Source organism: Otolemur garnettii, unplaced genomic scaffold, assembly GCF_000181295.1.
Source record: "Otolemur garnettii isolate 467f Iridium unplaced genomic scaffold, OtoGar3 scaffold00146, whole genome shotgun sequence".
Lineage (NCBI taxonomy): Eukaryota > Metazoa > Chordata > Mammalia > Primates > Galagidae > Otolemur > Otolemur garnettii.
This window is the reverse complement of record NW_003852541.1, coordinates 3,014,732-3,037,942: the sequence shown is the minus strand read 5'-3', so window position 1 is coordinate 3,037,942 and position 23,211 is coordinate 3,014,732. Positions and strand designations below refer to the sequence as shown.

Sequence of the window (23,211 nt, the reverse complement as noted above, 5' to 3'; positions counted from 1 at the left end):
CGGGAGGAGCCGGGTGCGGAGAGCTTTGCCTTGGGCCCTGAGGATTGGTTGGGGCTCTCCGAGGTGATGCCTGGAGATCGGAGGGACCCTGCTCCACCCCTACCTGTCCTCGTGCGCACGGGGGAATGGGGGTCGGCAGCGGGCTGACTGGGAACCGGACCCAGAGAGGGCAGGCCACCCGTTATCGGGAAAGCCGAGTCCTCGCCGCTCCGGAGGCCAGCGATGAGGGCGTTAGGGAGGTAGGGGCTGTTGATGGGTCAGACGCACGGGTAGAGGACCAACTGGGAATGGCTTCCGAGCAGCCCCAAGTCCTGCTAAGGACGGCAGGTTCAGGGGGTGGGGGACGCTCTGATGCGGTGGTCCCCTCGGGAACTGTGAGGTGCACACCGAGCCCCAACCCAAAACAGGGCAGGGGGCAGGGCTTTTGTTTAGGATGGTCTCTGAGGGGACAGCCCAGAGGCGATGGGGCTCCGGAGTGGTGGCACTGTTAACGCCCCTTCCTGATTGTAAGAAAGCCGGGAGGTGCAGGGTTGCTTTGGGGGGTTTCCTGGCAGAATGCCCCTTCCTTTCACAGTCGGGCGGGTTCTAGGGGGATGTGTGGCTAGGCGCTGGGGCTCTGGGGCTCCGAGGTCTCAGCTGGTCTAACGCCCCTTCCCGTTGCAGGCGGGCCCCTGGGGCAGGGAGCGGAGCGCATCCTGGCGGTGCCGGTGCGCACTGACGCCCAGGGTCGCTTGGTGTCCCACGTGGTGTCGGCAGCAACCGCTGGGGAGGGGGTACGAGCCCGCAGGGCTGCCCCTGTCCGGACCCCGAGCTTCCCCGGAGATAACGAAGAGGACTCTAGCAGTCGCCTCTTCTACAATGTCACAGTCTTTGGCCGAGATTTGCACTTGCGGCTGCGGCCCAACTCCCGCCTGGTGGCTCCTGGGGCCACTGTGGAGTGGCAGGGTGAAACAGGCACCACACGCGTGGAGCCCCTGCGTGGGACTTGCCTCTACGTCGGGGACGTGGCCGGCCTAGCTGAAGCCTCTTCCGTGGCACTCAGCAACTGCGATGGTCTGGTGAGTACCCACTTCTCATTCTTTTTTGTTTGCTGTCCTTGCCTGAGCCTTGTGAACCGTTACCTGGGAGTCCTCTGGAAGGACAGGACTTGTGCTGAGTACCTTCTTTGCCTTTTTAGTGCTTGAGCCACCTGCACCGATTGACTGGTTGGCTGGAAAGCAAGTTGTTTTTGCTTAGTCTGAGCAAGGGATGATTTATGCAGGGGGAGGGCCAGGGTCTCCATAATGCTTTTCAGGTGCATCTTTCTCATGCATGCCTGCACATGTCTATGGCTTGCATCCAGGTGTGGGTCGGGGTGTGTGTATACCTCTGTGAGTGCCTGCATTTGCACATGTTCTGGAATATTGGTGTGTACTTTCTATCTGGGTGCTTGTGCACCTGTGTGAACAGATGCACGTGCCATTGTGTCTCCTGGGCACGTATGCGTCTGTGGTGTTTTGCTCATATGGGTTAGAGTGTCTGTTGAGTATACTTGTGTCCCAGGCTTTTTGGCATGTGGGCCAGTAGTCAGTCTTCCTGTTTCTGTGTGTGTGGGTGATGCCAGTCCTGGGGGTAGGTAGTGGCTCTGAGTTGCTCTGTTCCCTGACTGACTGGGAGCCACTGGGTTTTATGCTGTGGTTTCCTGTTGAACTCCAGCTAGTTATTTGAAAAGTTGGTTTTTCTCTCTATTTTGAGCCAAAGGGGAGTATTTGGAAATGAAGGCTCTAGTGCTCCTGAACTGCTTGATCTTTTAGGGGCAGCCCCTGAAGGACAGGAGACAGATTGGGGGGGAGGTCTCTTTTGGGACTGCCTAAGCCACCCAGCGTGACTGGAGCCCTGGGGAGTTCTTCTGCTTCTGGGGGGCCAAGAGGGACCGTGGCTTGGCACAAGGGGGCCTTCTAAGAAGCCTGGATCGATGCTCAGGGAGGAAGCTGACTTTGGCGGTGCTCTGTCCGGCTGCCTAGGGGCCTGGCACATGGCAGAAGCCACTGCAGTTTTCTATTTTGGATTGGGTGTGCAATGGTCAGGCAGGCGGTGCTGGCCAGACATCTGAAGCCACCCACCGTGGAATCTGCTCTAATTGCTGCTCAGGGAACTCCTGCTCCGAGCAAGTGGCTGCTCCCTATGCCCTGTGGCCCCTGAGCACACCCATCCTCAGGCAGCTGGGGCTTGTCATGTCTGCAGAGCCAGCAATTACATTAGGGCCCCGCAACCACTGGCGTTCTTTTTATGGAGACACAGGAAATGTGACTTGTTGCTTTGGAAAATCACTGCCTTTGGCTGGATTTAGTTAGAACCTGGGCATATTGCAAACAACTATGAATGTCCTTGGAGGAGTTAGATTAAAATGACAGGCCTTTATAGTCCCCATTTGTCTCTGAGAATGTCCCGGGCCTCAGAGGCATGTCTTATTTTATACTGTAGGTAAATTTCCTAAATGAAAGGAAATCTGGGGCTTGGGGTTAGGTGGGGGAGCAGAAGTGGATGTAAGCTATTGGTGGGTCAGCACCTATGTGCTAGGGAGGCTTTGTCATTATATCATTAATTCAGCTGTTCATTTGGTGATTCATTTGTTCAGCCAGCACCTTTTAATGTGCTTATCTGGGATAAACACATCTGGTCAGAGATGTAGCAGGTCTGGTATGCACATTCTGGGTTCACATTCTCAGGGTGGCTGATAGCTGTGGTACTCTGATCAAGACTTAGAGAATATCATCCTGGGAGGTCTCAAAGAATGTGTGCCTAGCTGGAAAAGGCACAAGTTGGCAATCTGGGCAGAAGGAGGGGTGTGTGCAGAGGTGCCAGGTGTGAATTTGGCTGGGCAGGACAGGCACGTCAAGGTGTTGCATGTGCAGAGGTGCCAGGTGAGAACTGGGCTGGGAAGACAGGATGCTGAGGTGTCGTATCTACTGGACATACACAGGTAGAGGTCCAAGACACAGATGGGAAGAGTACTGGGGTTGGAAGAGGGGCTGAGGCTTGCCTGAGTGGCTTTGAATGCTGTCAGTGAACAGTGGCTTTGAGAGAGTGGGACAGCAATCCTTGGTTCTTCTGTTTTTTCTCTTTTTTCTGTATGTATGTGCCTGTTCTGATTTTATACTAATTAATTCCTTAACCCTTTAAGCCCCTCTGTGTTTCCATGATAGGCCCCCTTGTTAAGGACTTGGGGCTTTAAACATGGTGCCTCTGGACTTCAGAGAGGGGAGGCATCCTTAGCCCTGACCAGGCACTCAGGCTCTGGGAAGCTGAGTAACTTGCCTTAGGCCACATAGCCAGTGCTGGCAGGGGTCTGGCCTGGTTCTTCCTGTCCCCTTCTGCCACAGTGTTCCCAAGTCTGGGTGGGTTGGAAGACACTGAGAAATAATAACAGGAGCAAATAATGCCTTCCCAATGGACCGTATAAATACATTGGACTCAACCCACAACCTCTGCCCTTCACCACTATGCTGCACAGAGTCCCTTCCATGGAAGATCCCTCAATACACCCAGGCAGGTGTGCATGCTGTGTGCAGTGTGCGTGCAGGTCCCGGGGGGCTTGTAAAAATGCAGATATGGATGCAGCACCCTTGGGGTGGGGCCTGAGGTTCTGCATTTCTAATAAGCTCCCAGGCCGGTACTCCTGGTCCTTGGACCACTCTTTGAGAAGCATGGCTTTGTAGCCCCATTTCTCCAAGAGGGCTCTGCAGGACTGCATGATAAGTTCCTCTGAGCAAGTGAGGTTTAGTAGACAAACCAGTGTGGGAAGCGCCACATCTGCATTTACCCTGGAAGAGTCAAGGGGGTCTTCCAGGCTCTCGGAGAAGTTCTGGAGTAAAGAACTCTCATGAATTCTATGTAAGGCAGCACTTCCCACACAGATGGGACCACGGAACCCTTTCTTTGTTGGACAAGTGAGTCTAGCCTCCCAGGCAAATGTGGAGCAGAAGGAACATGCAAGGCTGTGACAGGCAGCTGTGGTCTCATGGCATAAGTTTAGATGCTTAGGTGGGACATGTCTGTCTAAAGTGCCACAGGCCTTTTTTGGCCTATTTTCTTGTGCCTGGCCTGGGATGCACATTTGCTCATCTGTTTGCCTGGTCCTGAGACATCTGAGTATGTTTCTTTGCTTTGAAGGAAGGCAGTAGTAACTTTGTTTAACATGGATGGCAATCTCTTAATTATTAGTATAAGGGGATTCTTAGGCCATTGTATTGGTAAGATCCTTTCAGTTATGAGTGACAGAAAATTCAAGTGAAATTAATTTAAACAGAAAAGGGAAATTATTAGCTTACATAATGAAAAGTGTTCAGGTATGGCTGGATCCAGGTGCTCTTGCCAGGTCATTAGGATCTCACTACCTCATGCCTCTGCCTTCCCATGTGTTAGCTTTATTTTCAGATAGAGCCCCTTTGTGGTGGATCAAGTGGTCCAAGCAGTGCTAGACCTTTATCTTTTCCTGATAATTCTAGCTGAGCCCTGTGTATTATTCTGTCTATGCCAGCGTCAGGTGCTCCCATGAGAAGCGAGGTGTGGGGTTTACAAAATCCTGTAGATTAAGACAGCAGGAGGTGCTGGACCTCCAGGTGATATGATATGAGACTGTTTTTGCCAGAAATTGGGACTCTGGGCCACTTAAGGTGTCAATTCTACTGGAGTCAGGTGGAGATGCAGCCTCAAGAAGTGCCATGTGACTAGGCCAGGCACCTTATTTCCAGAGAGGCTGATAAATGTTCTTTCATAGGTACTGGACAGATGTCATTCATAATATTTACAGGAAAGGGTCAAAATTTGCCATTCTACAATGCATGAGAAAAAAATGCTTAATGCAGTATTGTATATCACATTGCTATGAAAGAGTTTTCTAGTATCTCTTGGGCTAATTTCATATCATTTTACACACTTATTAAAAATTCAATGGGAAGCCTGTTAGTACTGTGTCTCTGCTATGTGCCAGGGTCTTTGCTGAGCCCCCTTTGCTGTATTGCCTCATTTAATCCTCCAATATTATTATCCCCATTCTACAGATGAATAAGTTGAAACTACGAAAGCCTAGATAGCTTGCTTCAAGCTTTCAAGCCAATATTTGAAAACATTTCTGTCTGATTGCAAGGCCAGGCTCATTACATTTTATTGTTTTTTTTTTTTATTTTGTATGCCAATAAAATGAATAAAAAAAAAGAACTATATTTCTTTAAAACATTTTCTACCTTTCTTATTCAACTCCTGGAGACCTTCTCAGTCATGGTGTCAATGTGAGTGGGACCTGGGAGCAAGCCTGATAACTGAGTGGCCCATAGACTGGCTGGTGACCTGCTCTGGGTTACAACTCCTTATCGGTGGCCTGATTTCTCATGGTGAGTGATTGCAGCTGGACTTTAGTAGGATGGAAGCAACTCTGCCCCTCTCTGCCTCTTTAGACAGGGCAGCACTGGGGACCTCTTTGCCTGGCTGGGCAGGGCCAGTGGTGGAAGCCTCCATAGGCTGGGCAATGGGAAGAGTGTGCCCTCCAAGGTTTGGTCAAATTCTAGGGCCTGAGGGAGCCTGGGATTTGCAGTTGCCTCTCATAGGTCTTCCTTCCTCCCACCTGCCTGGCCACAGTGCCTGGAGAGCAATGAGAGAGTGTCAGGAATACCAACGTGGGCCTGTGGGAACCTCTGGGTTCCCTAAGCGTTGGGCTCCTCAGGTCAGAGCAGAAGCACCTGGTGGGCACCTGTTGTTAGCAATCTGCACAGCTGCCAAGAGAGGGCTCAGCACCTCCTCAGCTTGTTACCTTCCTTGTTTAACATGTGCTCAGTTTGAGTGGCAGAAAACCAGCTCACATTGGATGAAATAAATGAGAGATGTCATGGACCAAATTATCTGGGGTTCCTGATGTGTCAGCTTCAGGCATGGCTGAATCCAGGCACTCAGAACATGCCATCCATCTCTCAGCTCTGCTACTCTCTGTGTTCATCTCAGAATGGCCCCCACAAGGTGGGGTAACCAGTGGCTCCTTGTCTTCTGAGGAGGCAATCTCTCTGAAATGGAAAGCTCTCTTTTCTGGGTAATAACCCGTGAGAGTCCTGGAGAGGGATCTGATTGTCCCTTTTTGGGTTACAGGCCCATTTTTAAACCTCTTGTTATGGTGTAAGCCTGCCCTGAGTTTCTTGCTGACCTTTGTGGTTGAGGGTGAGGGTCAGATCCCTAGACTCTGGAGGGGTTCTATTCTAATAGAGAGGGGTTCTATTCATACAAGCAAGGGGAAGGACATGTGCCCGGGAGATGAAAGTGGTTGCCCTCCACCTGGACTTCAGGCCCTGTGCTCAGCTAAGATGTTCTCCTGGGCTCCAGACTTGCCTGCTCAGCTGCCTCCAGGACTCTTTCCTTGGACCACTTCACACTTCACAAGTTATGTGGATCTCTCACTCTCCTCTAGATTCCACTTTTCACATAGGAGGGAATCCTAGGATCTCTCCTCCTTTGCACGACTCCCTCTGGCTACCCACCACCCTGGAGCTCTCCAGATCTTGTTCTACTCCCCATCTCCTTATCACACCTGCCTCCAGCCTCAGTTTCAGCGCCTGTGCTTCTCAGCTGCTCCTGATTGGTCCCTGTGCAGCAACCTTTTCTCACCACTGCAGCCACAGTGATTTTGTAAACCATACATAAACTCATGCCACAACTTTGCTTTTCAGTGGTTCTTATTGCTCCTAGAACAAACAAACAAACAAACAAAAATCCAAACTTAGTGGCCTGGCATTCAAGGCCCGCCTGTCCTGGCTGGGTGCCTCCAGCCTTGTCTGTCACTGAGCCCTCCTCACACCTGTGCTCCAGTCTCACTGAGCTTTATGTTCCCCAAACATTGGACACCCAGGGGCTTTGACAAGCTGTGCTCTGGCCTGGACGCTCATCCCTCTCTATTTACCTGCCGCATCCTGTAGGCCTTAGCTAAATGGCAGTTCATTACATATATGCTACATATATGCTGTTTTCCATGGGTTTCCTCCCTCAACCTTGGGGTTCATGAGACCTGAGTTCAGATCCCCTAGTTTAAATCAAACTAAGTAAGGAAAGGGAAGCTTCCCTGGGCACATGTGGAGAAGGGTTGGGTGGGTGGGTGGTTAGAGGACCTTGGGCTGGGCACTGATGACTTATCACACGATCCTGGGCCACCTCCCCTCCCCGCCTGAGTCTCAGTTTGCCCAGGTGGAAAGTGGGGGCTAAAATTGGCCATCTATGGGACCCTCCAAAGCTGGAGTTGCACATTCAGATGCCTTATAGGCCAACGGGACCTGATACAAGTAAGGGGACAGGGTGGGTGTTGCCCCTAGGAGCATGGACTCCTTGCTGCTGGACATTCCATTTTTCTTCAGAGAAGCTGTGTTTCTGTGTCGTATTTCTGTTTCTGTTGTCATTGTGTGGGTAGAGAAGTCCCGTGTGATGACCTCATATGGGCCTTGATGGGGGCTCTAGAGGCAGATGAGGAAGTGCTGGGGGCTGTGCTGGCAGCAGCATGGTTGGGGCAACTCCGCAGACAGAGGCTGTGCCCGGGAACTTGCTAAGAATACAGCCATACTTCATAGCCACCCCTACCACACCCTTGTGCCGTCTACAATCTCTTGGCCAACTTTACCACCACTTCTTACTGGGCACTAGCTATTGGGTGGGAGGGAAGGGGCTTCCCTTGGGGCTCTTTCCCAATCAAGGGCTGGAGAGGGATGTGATTGCCAAGATGGAGGCTGACTTGTCAGGGGCTTGTGCCCGAGGTGGCAGAGCGGCAGCCCATGGCCCTTCATCTGCCTCATGGTGGCTCCTCAGAGTGATATAGGGGCATCCTTGGTCTGAAACCCAGACTCATCTGGCTTTAGCCAATAAGGCATCTGAGGACTTGTGGGATGGGGTAGGTGTAATTCAGGGGCCTAGTGAAGTTCCACGAGCTCTGCTTGCTCTGTGTGACTCTTCCCTGGGGGACTACTGGCTGCAGCTGTCCCCAGGCCCCTCATACAACCCTGGCAGGATGACCTGGTGAAAAAGAGAAGGTGCTCATTGCCATAGGTGGCTACTACAGCTCTGAGCTGCACTCTGATTTGATAGGCTTAGGTCATGGGATGTTTTCAAAACCAATTGCTGTGGCCCAGGAATGCAATGTGCTGATTGGCTCTGGACTGAGTCATGTGCTTTTCCCGTGGCCTGAAATGTTAGGTTCAGTGCTCTACCGGGTTCACCCTCAGATGATGGGGTAGTGGCTTGCTTTCTCTACGGTTTGTGCCTAAAGAATCCAGCAGCTACAGCATGGCCCCTCAGGGGAGCTGTCAGCCTCAGCTGTGGGTCTGAGGATCAGTGTCTACACCAGCTCTCTCTGCTTGGGCCCTCGGACCCAAACCCTGCAGTACTATTGTGAGCCAGCCACTGTGTCCCCATTTTACAGAGGAGGAAACAGAGGCTCCATGGAGTTGCTCAACTTTGTAGGGGTGGCCTCTCCACTTGGAATCTTTCAGTGAGGGACATAGTGGAACTGGCCCTCACCCTGAAGGCCAGGACGGCTAGTCAGTGGCCTTTGAGCCTGAGCCCAGGGAGGCCAGCTTTACCTAGGACTTGGATCATGTTGCTTCCCCGGGGCCCTGCACTCTACTGAGTGTACATTTTTGGCCCTGGTTGCTGAGTGTAATGATGCTGCTCGTTCAGGTGTTGGTAGGTTTCAGGTTCCTCCTGCCTGGTTGCTAGCCTCAGCTGCCCTGTCCCTCCATGTCCCCAGTGAGGGATGAGTGATGAGTGATGAGTGATGGGTGAGTGAATGCAGACCCTCACTCAGAGTCGGCTGAGGGGTGGAGAAGGCTGGGTCTTCATCTTACTGTGAGGATTGCAAGTGCTGTAGCCATGGGAACAGAGGAATCATCATCCACACTAAGCCCTGGGATGTACCCTAGAACCTGGCACATCCACTTATTAAGGCTGGCTTTACTACTTGGTGGCTTGAGCATCCCCACTCTGGTCTCTGGAGATCTTGGGGACAAGGGTGCATGGGGCCCCTCCTGGGACTCTGGGTCTGGATGGGCAGGCAGATATGTCCTTCATTACCTCTACCTCACTCTCTGGCTTGGGCAGCCCTGGGGACCCTGTGTTGCTACCAGCACACAGCAGGCTATTGGCTGTGTGCATGGGAAGTGTGTGTGCGGGCATGTCTTGTATGTCAGTGTGTATATACATGTATGTGTGCATGTGTGTGCGCGCTATGAGTGTGTACATGTGCGTGTATTTGAGTGGGCATCTGTATGAGCATATGCATGTGTGTGAGTATATGTCTGGGTGTTTAGTGCGTCTCTGTAGATGTGGGTGCACTTTTGAGTATGTGGGCATGTGCCCATGATGCCTGTGTTTATTCAAGTATATATGTGTGTGTGCATGCATGTGGATATGTGTGTGTTCTTGGTGGGGGTTTCCTGCAGGGTCAAGTCCTGAGGTGGGGACACTGAAGGGAGGGGAAGTCCTCAGCCCTGTAAATCTTGGTGCCTCCTTACGCCTCACCCTTGATGGGTGCTTTGGCATTGGAGGACCCAGGTAGGAGCCTCTCACTCTGCTGTGTATGTTTCATATTAAATGTCAGCTGTCCACCGGGTCTGCGGTGCTGCCATTAATATGGAGAAGTTATTACTGAGCCTGGAGCCAGCTCCTCGGGCTCATCCGTGAATTTCAATTACATTGCACATCAACTCCAGGGCCTGCAGAGTGGAGCACACAGCTTCTGCTCAGAGGCAAAAGAAACCTTAGCATATAGGACCAAGGCCTGAGCCCTGTGAAGAGACCAGGCAGGTTCTATACTGTCTCCATGGCACCCTGAACATTTCAGTAGTTAACACTGGGAGGCAGTGGGGTTAGTGTGGGCTGGCGGCTGCTGCAGGCCACATGGTCAGCTCTGCCCCTCACAGCTGTGCAGTCCAGACAAGCACTGCAACGCTGCAAGCTTCAGTTCCTCAGATGGCAAAAGGGGATCCATCAACACAGTTGGAAGGATGGGTAAACAACAAGCACTTATTCTAGGCCTGAGGGTGCCTCAACGTTTGCCTTTTCTGCCTTTCATTGGATCTAAGCTGCCATCAATTACAGGACACACTGTTACTTTATATGCCACCAAGAAAGAGGAGACACTTCCGTTTAAACCACAATTCAACAGCTTGATCCTGATTCCCTTGAGGCACTGGCACTAGCTCCTGCAGCCCCTGTTTGCTCTGATCGTTCTCCTCACCCTGAGTGGCCCATTTCTCCTGCCTTGCTGTCGCTTTGTACATCTCAGAGTAACTCAGTACAGTACTACGGATAGCACAGCTTCATCCACTGCTCCGTGTCTTTCCCTCTTTGGTAAAGTGTAAGTAGTGATCATTCTTCCAGGGATAGGTATTTGCCTCACTGATGCCAAGGCTGCAAACTTTGCTACGTCTGCACCTTTTTGCCCACACCCTAACTTTTTGCCACCGATGTGACTTTTTGAAGTCATTGTGAGTGGCAAAGGACAAGAAACGCTGATGCTGCAAGTGAGGTGATGGCAATAGGAATGCCACGCTGAGTTGGGGTCCACTTTATAAGGCCCACTGTTGCATCCTGAGATTGGCGGTGGTAAATATGAAAAATGTGTGTCTTAGATTCCTAAAAACATGGTTGGATGATGATGATTTTGGGACCCTGTCTGAGAGTTGGCATGCAAACTCCATGCTGGGGAAGCAGGTAGCAGCAGAGGCTGGGCTTAAGGAACCAGCTCTATGAGCAGAACACCAAAATTCACCTTAGTGGTTCTCAACCTTCCTAATGCTGTGGCCTTTTAATACAGTCCCTGTGGATCACAACCCACAGTTGAGAACCGCTGCCTTAGAGCCTGGGCATTTTCCCTTTGAAAGCAGGGGTTGGAACTACCTGAAAAGTAAAGTGTATTTATGTTTCATGCAGGGCTTGTGTAGGGCCTGTAAGTGGCCACTCTGATTGGGACAGAGCTTCTGGAGGCATGATAAAAAGTGTTTCAGGAGCTGTGAACCTATTGGTAGATATTATACATAAGTTTTTTTTTTTTTTTTAGACCCAGTCTCACTTTATCACTCAGGCTAGAATTCAGTGGCATGATCCTAGCTCACTACAATGTCACATTCCTGGGCTCAAGGGGACCTCTCACCTCAGCCTCCTGAGTATCTGGGATTACAGGTGCACACTACCACACTCGGCTAATTAATCTTTTTTTTTTTTTTTTTTTGTAGAGATAGCATCTCACCATGTGCATATGGATATGGATTATACACATACCATTTCTAGTTAGTTGCAAATGAAACCTCATATTGAGAAATACTACAGATAAATTCTATTTTTTTGTCAGTCTGTTTTTGTATCAAAACTAAATTGTGTTTATTATTAGAGCTTTAAGGCTTCAATATCAAGTATTAGGTACCTTGAAGTTATGCTGTCCAGTATAGTAGCTATAAGCCATATGAAGAGATTGAGCACTTAAAATATGGCTGGTCTGGGGCAGTGCCTGTGGCTCAAGGAGTAGGGCGCCGGCCCCATATACTGAGGGTGGCAGATTCAAGCCCCGCCCCAGCCAAAACTCAAAAAAAAAAAAAATATGGCTGGTCTAAATTGAGAGGTGTTCTGAATGTAAAATACACACTTAATACAAAAAAAGAAAGTCAAATATTTCATAGATAATTTTAAAGTATTAATTACAGGTTGAAATGATACCATTTTGGATATGTTGGGTTAAGTAAAATACATTACTTAATTTCACCTGTTTTTTTTCAGTTTGGCTACGTATAAAACCTGAATTATATTTCTTTTGGGATGTTCTGTTGGAACATCTGGCTGGATTCTTCCTCCTTTGCTGTTATTCTCTTGCAAATTTTCTTGGCTAGTCACATCTGTTTATTTTTTCAAATGAATTTTAGAATTGTTTTGTCAGGTTAAAAAATCCCTTGTGAATTTGATTGAAAGTAAATTAAACTTAGAAACTAATTAAAGGAGGAATTGACATAATTTAGAGTATTTACCAGGAACATGGTTTTTTCCCCTTATTTATTTAATTCTGTTTTAATATTGCTTTTTTCTACATGTCATCCATTTTTTTATAATCAAAGTTATCTCAAGGATATTTTTTTCCGCCATTTCAAATCCAGTCCTTTCCGTGTATTGTTGGTACACAGGAAGGCTATTGATTTTTATATAATTATCTTTTATTAAACAGCTTGATTGAATTCATTAATTCTAATACAGTGCATATTTGTAGATCCCCCTGGGTTTTCTAGGTATACAGTTGTGCTGTCTGTAAACAGTGATAATTTTGGATCCTCATTTCCAATCTGCACTGTCTAGAACCTTCAGAGTGATGTTAAATAACAGCAGTGGCTATGCACATCCTTGTCTGTGCCAGACTTTAATGGGAATGCCTCTGGTGTTTCTCTGTTTAATATAATGCTTGCTCATGGATTAAGATGGATTTCACGCGAAGGCAATATCCTCTCAATTCTAGTTTCCTAAGATGCCATTTTTATGAGCAAAGGAGCTGAAATCTAGATAAAATGCCTTAACTCTAAACACCATATCCCCACCCTCTCCAAGGTGTTGCCTGTGGCTGATGTTTTCAGCTTCAGGTGTGCTGCTAGTTCTCATTTAACCTCTTTGCTGGCCCAGAAGTGAACCCCTCTCCCCATTTATAGATGTCATAACCCACTCACAGGAAGCATTTATGGGGAGGGAGCAGCTTTGCTGAGGAAGGTAGAGGGAATAGTCCCTCCCTGCCACATACGTGGCTGTGGGAGATCAGGGCTTATCTTCATAAGCTCTTTGGACTGTGTGTGGGGAAACTTCCACCTTGATTTCCTGGCTCTGTCCATCTTTTTTGGAGCAGACCACCTGGATTCTTCTCCTGTGTCTGACACAGACTCAGCCCTCTGCTCTGTGGTGTTGGCACCAACCGGCATGGCCCCCAGCCTGCCTAGTCCTGCTGTTAAATTTTTATCCCATATGCTTCTAGAAGATATTTTTTCAAACAAAGACAGTTTCCCATTAGAGGAAATCTTTGGCCTGTCCCACAGAAAATAAAATTGTTTTTCATTGTGTGATCTATCTGCCCACTGATGGGCATGGAAGTTGGGGAGCTTTGAAAAGTGTTTGTGCCTGGGCTCACCCTGAGAGATTCTGATTTACTAGACCTGGGTGGGACCTAGGATCTGTGGTTTTCAGAAGCCACAAGGGAGGATCTTGTGCACAGCATGATGGGTGCCCAGTGACCTAGAGGAAGGCCAGGACAAGAGAGGTCTGACAGATCAGGGCTGGGGCTTGGTTCTCCTCCTGCTGGCCTGTGACCCTCCATTTCCCCAAGTGCAATGCCATTTGCCTCCTAGGGCATGTGTCAGTGAGGGAGCCAAGGGAAGCAAGGCAGCTGGAATGTCCTGGGGGGAGGGGAAGGGTGCGATGGCCAGTAGGGACAGCCAGGTCTTGTGTGGTCCCGGGTCACAGGCTTCAGACCCTCTCTGACCAGGTGGTCTCCTGCTTAGAAATTTAGAGCTCTGGCACATGGAAGACAGCCTCTTTCCATGTCTGTCCCCAAGACCCAGCCTCACAGGGAATTGGGCAGGAAATGGGGGTGTAGACTCCCAGGTTAGCAGTTAGCACCTGTTACTGTGCTGTCCACACACACAAGCACCTAGAACCCCATGGGCATTGGGCACTGATCCTATAGACCCCGTTGGGACAGAGTGGGGGCAGTTGGGACACAATGGTGCTCCTCAGTGTCCCCCCGGCCAGGTCCCCAGGCCCTGTGAGGCACCCAGCCCTCTCCCCTTCCGTGCCTGTCCCTGTCTGCTCCAGGGCCAGCCACTGGCCACTGGTCTGAGCTCCCTAGCCCTGAGCTAAGGTCTAGTCCTCTGGGACAGCATGGGTTTCTCATAGGCTAGAATGCTTGTCCAAGACCTGTGATAACTGTGATATAATGGATATGTATTTGTTCTTCATCCCAGGTCCTTGTCTGAGAACTCCTGAAACTGTTGTAATTTTCTGAGTGGTAAGGGTGACAGGAACATCTCTAATTATAATATTTGGTCTTAGTCCCCTGATTTCTGATGCAAGAGCTTCTAAGACCGTTGGAGTCTGCAGTGACAGGAGTGTCTTTGGCATGCCAGTGAGATGAATGGTGGGGGGCCTCCTAGACAGTTTCAGTATGGGGGCTGGTCCCCAGAAATACCAAGGCTGGACTGGAGGATTGAGACTTCAGCCCCACTCCTCCAACCTCTAGGGAGGGGAGCAATAGAACCTCTATAAAAAAACTCTAAACTCCAAGGTTTAGGGAGCTTCTGGGTTGGTGAACACTTGGAGGTGCTGGGAGGGTGGAGCCCTGCCCCCCCTCCCCCGAGGGGCATGGAAGCTCTGCACACCTTCCCACACCATTCCCTATGCACCTTTCCCCTTTGGCTGTTTCTGAGTTGTATCCTTTATAAACTGGTTAACAGTAAGTAAAATATCTTCCGAAGTTCTATGAGCCCTTATGGAAAATGAGGAGGGAGTATGGCAACCTCCCAATTTAGAGCCACTTGGTCAGAAGTGCAAGTGTAAACCTGGAACTTAAGACTGGCATTTTAAGTGGGGTGGGGGGAATGATCTTCTGGGACTGAAGCCCTTAATCTGTGGGGTCTGCACTGACTCTAGGAAGGGTCGATGTTGGGATGAATCAGGACAGCCAGCTGGTGTCCACTAGTCAGGAGACTAGTGGAGAACTGGTTGGGGTGAGGATAAAAGCCACACACTTGGTGTCAGAAGTGGTGTGAGTGAAACCAGATCACAGTAGACCCGCACACTGCCTGAAGGAAGGGGGTCCCAGGCTGGAGCTCAGCCCCCAATGCAGTGTCAGAGACTGTCCCATGAGGGCCAGTGCTGGGTCTGGCCCAGAGCCCCGCTCCCGTCCCTCTGTCTCCCTCTCTGCTCCTCCTCCAGCTTCTCTTCCCCTTCTATCCTCTCCTCCCTTCCTCTTTTCTCTCCCCTTTTCCTCCCCACTCACCTCCCTTCACTTCTCATCCCCCTCTCCCTTTCCCATTTCCCTTCTTCCTCTCTTCCAACCTCCCCTCCCATCTCTCTGTCCTCTCCTTTCCCACAGTCCTTCCTTAGCTAGGACTCCTAGAGACCCTTCCTGGGTGGGGGCCATCATTGCCAGCTGCATACCGCCTGCTTGCACCTTCCTGTTTACACATTACCTATTGTGACACCACCCAAAAGCTCCCAGTACCGGTGGGCACACAGGGAACTGTGAGGAAATCGTGACACAGAGAGGGGGGTGTGACCCACCTCAGGTCACACAAAGCTCAGTGTATGGCTCCTTCCACTGCAGCTGGAGATCCAGATAAAACCTAGGCCCTCCTCAGAGGTATAGTAAGTCCCTCCACCCACAGGCAGGGTTAATTGCTGTGAAGGAGGGTTAACTCCTCTTCCCAGCCTGGTGCAGAGTTCTTGTGTTTCCCAGGAAACAAGGTCAAGGTTGTGCTCCTGCCCTGCCATAGTGGCACCCACGTCAGGGTGTCCAGGCCCTCCCTGGCTGTGTCCTCAGTAGGGAGGGTGGTCCTCTTGGACTGTTCCCTGCCCCAGGGCTGCAATGGAAGGTTGTGGAGGTGGTGTCCTGCAGGAGGGTGCACAGGCAAGAGGGAGCATGAGGCCAGCTTCTGCTGTCTGGGAGTGGACAGAGTGGAGGGTGGAAGGTACCCACCCCAGATGGAGGATGGCAGACACTGGAGGAGGGGGAAGGGTGTACCAGGTGCCTGCCCCACAATGAAGGTCACTGAAGTTGGTGCATTGATCTCTTTAAGGGGCTCCTGTGTTCTCAGGACTTGGAGCATAAGAACCAAAGCCACAGCAGGCTGCTGGCCATTGAGAGTTGCTCTGGCTGGGGCAGCCTTGGCTGTGGTCACTTTGTGGCTGAGGTGGATGCTCCTGGTCGGCATGGTGAGGGTGGGGAGATGGAGGCCTGCTCTGTCCTGGTGTCAGCCTGCTTCTCACAACCTTCCCCCAACCAGCCTTAAGGTGCCCACCTGGCTTCTCTAGACCTGCAGAGGAGGCTGGGCTGGCAGGGACCCTTGGTCCTGGGCAGTTTCTCCTGGTCATTGTTGAACTTTGTATTTCTTTGATAGCTGGTGGTTGCTGCCCCCCAGCTTTCCTCTTGTGAAGCTGATGGTTTCTCCATAGGTAGGTACTAGTCATTAACCCTCTGTTAGCTTGGGTGGGTGTGTAGTATTTGGAGGGCTTTCCCTTTTATTCTACCTTGCTGGCTTTCATTTCTTCTGGTCAGGTTTGCCAGGCTGCTCCTGTTGATTTCTTCTGTTTACTCAGGCTATAGAAAATGATCAGCCTTTTGAGGAAGTGCTCCATAATGATTTGCTTTTTAAATATTTAAATCCTTTAATTCAAGTGAAGTATGTTTTCTGTACTGTATAAGGTGTTGGCTTTAAGTATTGTTTTATATTTCAAAATTGCTGTTGGTGTTGTCTCAACACCATTTCTTTGCTAATTCACTTAAAAAAAAATTTCAGATTAGTCTTGGCGCCTGTACCTCAGTGGTTAGGGCACTGGCCATGTAAACTGGGGCTGGCGGGTTCGAACCCCAGGCCGGGCCTGCTAAACAACAATGACAATTGCAACAACAACAACAAAAATAGCTGGGCATTGTGGTGGGCGCCTGTAGTCCCAGCTACTTGGGAGGCTGAGGCAAGAGAATCGCTTGAACCCAGGAGTTGGAGGTTGCTGTGAGCTGTGATGCCACGGTGCTCTACCGAGGGTGACATAGTGAGACTCTGTCTCAAAAAAAAAAAAATCAGATTAATGTGAGGGTATAAACAATTAGTTTATATATGTTTGTATTTGTTAAGTAGAATCTCTGTTGTAGTTGTGGCCCTTCCCCAGGAAGTGTGTGCCATATACCCTTAAGCGAGAGTACACCCTTTCCCCTCCCCTCAATTCACTTTTTCCTCTTGCCTTTGAGATACATATTCCATCACCCATGAAGTTCAAGGAGGTTATCTGGTTTATTCCTGGCCTGTTTTTCTTTGCACTAGTCCCAGGTTCTTTAATTGCTCTCGTTTAACAGTATGTTCCAATATCTGATAGGGCAAGCATCACCATCATGCCTTTAAAAAACATGTTTTGGCTGTTTTTGTACATTTTCCAAATGGATTTGGGTTTGATTTTTAATGAAATATCATAAGAGGTTCTTTATTACTGCCTAAAATAGTGTCTAGCTTGCAGCAGGACCTCAGCAAATCTTTGTTGAACAAGCGAATGACATTTTCATGATGTTTAATTTTCTCATGGAAATAAGAACATTGATTGAAATATTTAAAAATATATCCCAGTAGATTTATTACTAAAGAGACTTAGATTTTTATTGCCATTATGAATAGGGTCTTTTCCACTGTATTTTACAGCAGGTTATTAGAGATATCTAGGGAGACTTTTAATTCAAACGACAGTAGGTTACCATTTAGTCAGATATACCTGGGACCTGTTTGTTCTGGATTAATAATATTCTTAGAGTTTAGAAATCTTCAGTCCCAATGAGCAAACAGTTAAAATGTTTGTACATGTTAGTACAAATTATACAAGCGTATGCAGAACTGCAGCTTGACACTTCACAACCACTGTTGACCTGGGAACCCCAAGCCCTTGCATTGCTGTCGTCGTGGTTTGGCCACCTGAGCACCCCCTGCTCCTGATCTCTTGGTCCTAATGACTTGCCTCTTTATCTTGTGCTTCAGTAAATTAGCCTTCTGTTATTGTAGCAGAATGAATGTGAAACACAGATAATCACAAAACATCCTTTAAAAATAAATCTCTCACTTGGATGTTTCCCATGTCTGCATTCCCAGATACATGCATGTATTACTTTCTATGTTTATTTTGTATCTAGACTTTTCATGAACTTCCTTATTAGTATTTTTTTCCTTTTATTGTGGTTTTTTTTGGGGGGATTTTCTAAGTATGCAATAATCTGCAATTTGTAATATTTTTGTCTCTTATTTTCAATGTTTATTCATTTTATATCATATTATGCTGGCTAGAGTGTAAAATTGAATTTTAGTAATTTTGTGTGGGAGATACAATCACGTCATCAGGGCATATAGCCCACTGTCTAAGAGCATCAAGAACCAGGTCCTGGCTTCTCTTTCTGTGAATCCTGGTGGCAGTAGACCCAAAGTGGACAGACCTTGACCCAGGTGGATCTCTCACTTACCATGATGGCTTTTCTTTCCCTGGTCTGTTTCATTAAGTAGAGCTTCAAATACTAGGAGTGTCCAGGCAGTGGTTTCAGCCACTGACCTCCCCTTTAGATCAAGGAGTCTCTCAGCTCCTTGTGGTCTATTAGGTATAACCCTGTGGCTGGAGAGCAGTATACTTGAGCATGCACAGGACTGTTTGTGGAGCAGACAGGGAAATTGCTGCTTTTGAAAGATTGTCCTGAGTTGTAGAGTCTGGAAACTCCACAAGGATTTGTACTTAGGGGCCCTGTTTGAGTCCCTGCCTTGCCCCTTACCAGTAAAATAATGTCCTGAACTTCAGTGTCCTCACTGTGCAGGGTGGAGTTTGCAGATCAGTGGGCTATGTGCCATGTCCACCCACAGATGAATTTTGTTTAGCCTTCCAGTGTTTGACACATTTCTTATACAGCTCAAGATTTCCGGTTTCTCTTGAAAACCTGATCTGCTAGGCCCGTGTCCCTGGGGCTGGGGTTGAGCAGGGATGGAGCCCTCAGGAGGCATCCCACAGCTGCAGCCCCTGTCACTGCCCTGTCCTGCTTCGTTGGTATCCCCTTCCTGTGTAGTCCTCATGTCCCTGAGACTTTCTTTAATTTTGAGTAGGGTCACACATGGGCTTTGGAGATGGCCATTTCTCCTTCCTACAATTTCAGTTTATGGACCTTCAGCTCTGTGCAAGGCCCCATGCACTGAAGTCAAACATGGTTCCACGCCATTGGGGTGTATTTGGTTCTAGCTACTTCCCTCTCTGGCCAGACTTCCTATTTCTCATCTGTGAAAGGTAAAGGTCCATGACGGGAACTGCTCTGGTGGGTTATTAATGAGGAAGAAACGAAGTAAAGCCTGTGGCCGCTAAGTAGCAAATAGCCTTTGTTACTACGAGGTAATATTTTCCTCACGGCACTGCCGGGAGGGAGCAAAGTGTGAGACTACTTGGCAGTGAAGTTCAGGGCAGAGAGTCCTCAGTGGAGGGCTTTGTGGGCAGATGGGGAGCAGGGAGGCAGGGCTTGGGGAGAGGCACAGGCCAGGGTAGGATGCCCTCCCTGCCCCAGGCATAATCGCTTGGGACGGGTTGCCAGATGGGGCTGTGACTGTTCTAAAATGGAATTCCTGGGTCAGAATAAGGAGCATAGATGTTTACTGGAAGAGGCCAAGAGCGGCTGACATCACCAAGAGCCCCTCAGGATGCAGCCCAGGCTGAGGGTCTTCCATCCCTTCCTGCCAATGTTCCTGGGGAGCTGCCAGGGCTGGGGGTGGAGACACACGCACACGCACCGTTTCTTCTACCAAAATCCTCCCCACATGAACATAATTAGTCTGGATGTGGAAAAGATTTCCAGCCTGGAAAGGAGTGAGTCTAGGTGGCAGGCAGGCCCTGAGAAGGAAGCACAGGTGGGGTGGCTAGTGGACTGTCCTGCTTTGCCACCAGGCATGGGGAGCACAGGTTGCTGTTCTGTTCCCAAACTCTTAGACAGGGAGGACCTGTCCTGTCATTTCTTCTGTGGTCATGAATTTGGAGGGTGAGACTTGCAGGGAGGTTCCCATCCTTCTGCCAGCACCTGTGCAGCTGGTGCCTTGGCCCTTCCCTTCCTATCGGCCCTCCCTAGGTCCACTCCTGTGACTCAAAGTGACAGAAAACCTGGAGCAAATCAGCTCAGGCCAAGGAGGATGTGATCTGGTTGCTGAGGAAGCTAAGGTTCCTCTGGCTCACATGACCTCGCACTAGTAGAGCAGACAGAGTGGGGGTTCCCAAGGATTTCGGGGCTTTTGCCTGAAGTGCTGGGAGCCCCATTTGGCCAGCTTCCACCACTCATCTTCCGGGAAGTCATGGCAGCCAACATAGTGGTACTGCCTCCCTCTGTCACTGCACCCCTTTCCTGTTCTCTGTGACCTCCCTGTCACCTTTCCCCTGAGCACTCTTGGTGGTCCGGTGAGGCCCATGGCTGCTTTATTAAAGTAATGTTTTTAATGCACAGTATATGCATAATACAAAGAAGACCGATTCTATCGAAATAAAGCTAACAATGTTGAGAAAAATTATAATATATCCATAAATGTGCTTTTTAATTTCCCATCCTCATCATACTTTTAAAATTTTTTGGTAAACTTTTATTGAGATGTAATTCACTTATATTATTTTCCTCATTTATAGTGTAAAATTCAGTGGCTTTAGTATGTAGTTGTAGAGTGGTGCAACCATCACCACAATTTTAGATCATGTTCATCACCCCAGAAAGAAACTCAGACCGTGTATAACCCTCAATTACCTATAACTGCCCAGCCCTAAGCAACCACTAATCTACTTTCAGTCTCTGTGGGTTTGTCATTCTGGGTGTTTCATATAAATGTCACATAGTATTTATTTGCCCTTTTGTATCTCGTTTCTTTCACTTAGTGTAACATTCTCAGGTTTACCCACGCTGTAGCATGTATCAGAACTTCATTATGTCTTATGGACAGATGCTATCCTATTGTATGGATGTACCATAATCTTTTTAATCCATTCATCACTTGATGGATTGGGTTGTCTCCACTTTTTAGCTCTTGAGAGTAATGCTGCTGTGAACATTCATGTGCAAATTTCTGATGTGCTTCTTAATTCCTGCATTAAATAACAAGACCTAGGAGTGCGTAAACTCTCTAATTTAAGTTGTGCCAACTGTAAACACCGTCTGCTCTCATCTGCAATGGTGGTGATGAGAGGTGCAAACGCCTGTGGTTTCTGTCATGATGGGCACAGGTGCAGCTGATTCTGCTGGGGCTTGCTGCCTCTATCCAGAGTTGAAGCAATTGCCGGCTTCCAGTTAGCAGTTTGTGAAGATGGGGTGTTCTCTTCCCCCAGTTTATAGAGTTCAGGGTAAGAACCCTCCAGGGAACTCTGAGGGTTGTGACAAGCTCCTGGTCCCAGGAGATCCTGGTGAGTCTGGACCAGCTGTCTAGATCAAGGTGGAGCCTGTTCTGCCTGCTCTCAACCACGCTGTGGTAACCCCTGCTACCCTCTCTTCCTCCAAGTGTTCTCTGTGTCCTTATCTTGGGAATCCTGTAGCCCAAGGGCAGGGCTGTACCCTGGTCCTCCGACTGTCACCCCTCTGCCCCCAAGGTCTTTCCTTCTCTGAGGTCATTTCCCTTCACAGCTGCTTAGCAGGGAACATAGCCCAGGGCCTGTCAGGACGGGGACTGGGGATGGATTTTACTTCAGATGCACAGACCTGGCTCTCTGCCACAGGCTGGGTCAGTGCTTGCCTCTGGAGGGCACCAGGCCTCTGTCACTTCCTGTGGAGCCCCTGCCAGCCGTGGGGCTGGTGAGGGCTCCTTGGTTTTGTGGAGGTTCAGCCCTGGGAGTCTTAGGTTTTGTCTCCCTCCTGTCCCCATCTATGGGCAGAATCTAGCCCTCCTGGCCCCTGCTGGGCACAACACTGCCTCTGAGCAGCGCTTGGAGGGAAGTCTCCACAACTAGGAGATACCTTACCAGATACCGCTGTTAGGACCACCTGAAGTTGGCAAGCAGGCTCCAGCTGTGCATGAGCAACCAGAACTCGCCCCTGACAGCCCACGTCCCCTGAAAGGATCCACAGTCCAGAGAGGCCTCTTTCTCTCTTGCTCTCTTGTCACAACACTTGAATTGCTGCCTTACCTGGCCTGGCCCCACCTGCCCATGGAGCTGCTAAGGCCCTTGTCTGGTGCCCTCCTAGAGGGGCCTCTTGTCCTGTGTCTTGTATTTCAGAGGCAGCCAGAGGCTTCCCTCACTCTGTTGCTGGCGTGGCCCTGCTGGGCCATTCTGGGATTGGCTCTCAGCCTTCCTGGGTCTCCTGGGTGTTTTGTGTGGCAGTACAGCTCTATTGCAGGGCCTGTGGGAGCCCTGGCATTGCTTTAGAGTTTGCCCTCAACTGAGAGGGTAGATCACAGCCTGCAGTGTGGACCTAGATTCCAGAGGGAGAAGTGGACTGTGTGCTCACTCCTGTGTGACCTTGGGCAGGTTACTTCACTTCTCTGAGCCTTCAGGGTCTCCATCATGGGATAGTGGCATATTGTCAAATCCTCTCCCTCACTTATGCTGGGTCCCATCAGAATTTGGAGTTCCCAGTGCCAGCAGTCCTGGAATGGCTTACAACTCTTTGTTCTATCTTTCTGAAATTAAAATCCGTTTTATATTCCTACATGTAAAACAGAATGTGTAAGTAAACCAAAGGAAGAAAATTGAAATCCCTGTAATCCCATTACTGTTAACTTTTTAGTGTGTGTCTCCCTCATCCTTGGACATGCATATAAACACACTCATAAAACCAGGGGCAGGCTGGGCACCGGGGAGTTCCAATACTCTGGGAGGCCGAGGCAGGAGGATCATTTGAGCTCAGGAGTTCCAGACCATCCTGAGCAAAAGACAGATCGTATCTCTACTAAAAATAGAAGAATTATCTGGGCATTGTGGTGGGCACCTGTAGTCCCAGGTCCTCAGGAGGCTTTGGCAGGAGGATCTCTTGAGCCCAGGAGTCTGAGTTGCTGTGGGCTAGGTTGATGCCACGGCACTCTAGCCTTGGTGACAGAGACTCCATTTCAACAAAACAAAACAAAACAAAATGAAGGGGAATATCGTACATTCCCTTTGTGACCTGTTTTTTTTTTTTGCAGTTTTAGGCCGGGGCTGGGTTTGAACACCCCCACCTCCCATATATGGGGCCGGCACCCTATTCCTTGAGCCACAGGTGCCACCCTGTGACCTGTTTTTGTTTGTGTCATATATAATGGACATATTTCTTCATCCACTCAGTGTTCTGCCTGCACATCTTTGACCAGAGGAAGTGTAATCTACTTGGGAAACCTGGAGAGGCCAGGCTCTTCAGGCACAGGGAGCCTATGGGCCTGGGTGTGAGGGAGAGGCAGAAGAGGACCACCCTGAGGCTCTGATTTGGCCAGATGGGTGGAGGGAAGGAGAGGGCTTCCAGCCAGAGAG

General features: G+C 49.4%; 1 protein-coding gene across 1 annotated transcript in view; it reads left to right on the top strand.

Annotated features, from left to right (window-relative positions):
* The first annotated feature begins 669 nt into the window (after window positions 1–669).
* The window catches only part of ADAMTS2 (ADAM metallopeptidase with thrombospondin type 1 motif 2), a 254,955-nt gene continuing 232,413 nt past the window's right edge, over window positions 670–23,211 (top strand). Inside the window, exon 1 of the mRNA XM_023518769.1 lies at window positions 670–1,058. The gene's annotated coding sequence lies outside the window, so the exon portion shown is untranslated. The remainder of the gene's footprint in view (window positions 1,059–23,211) is intronic.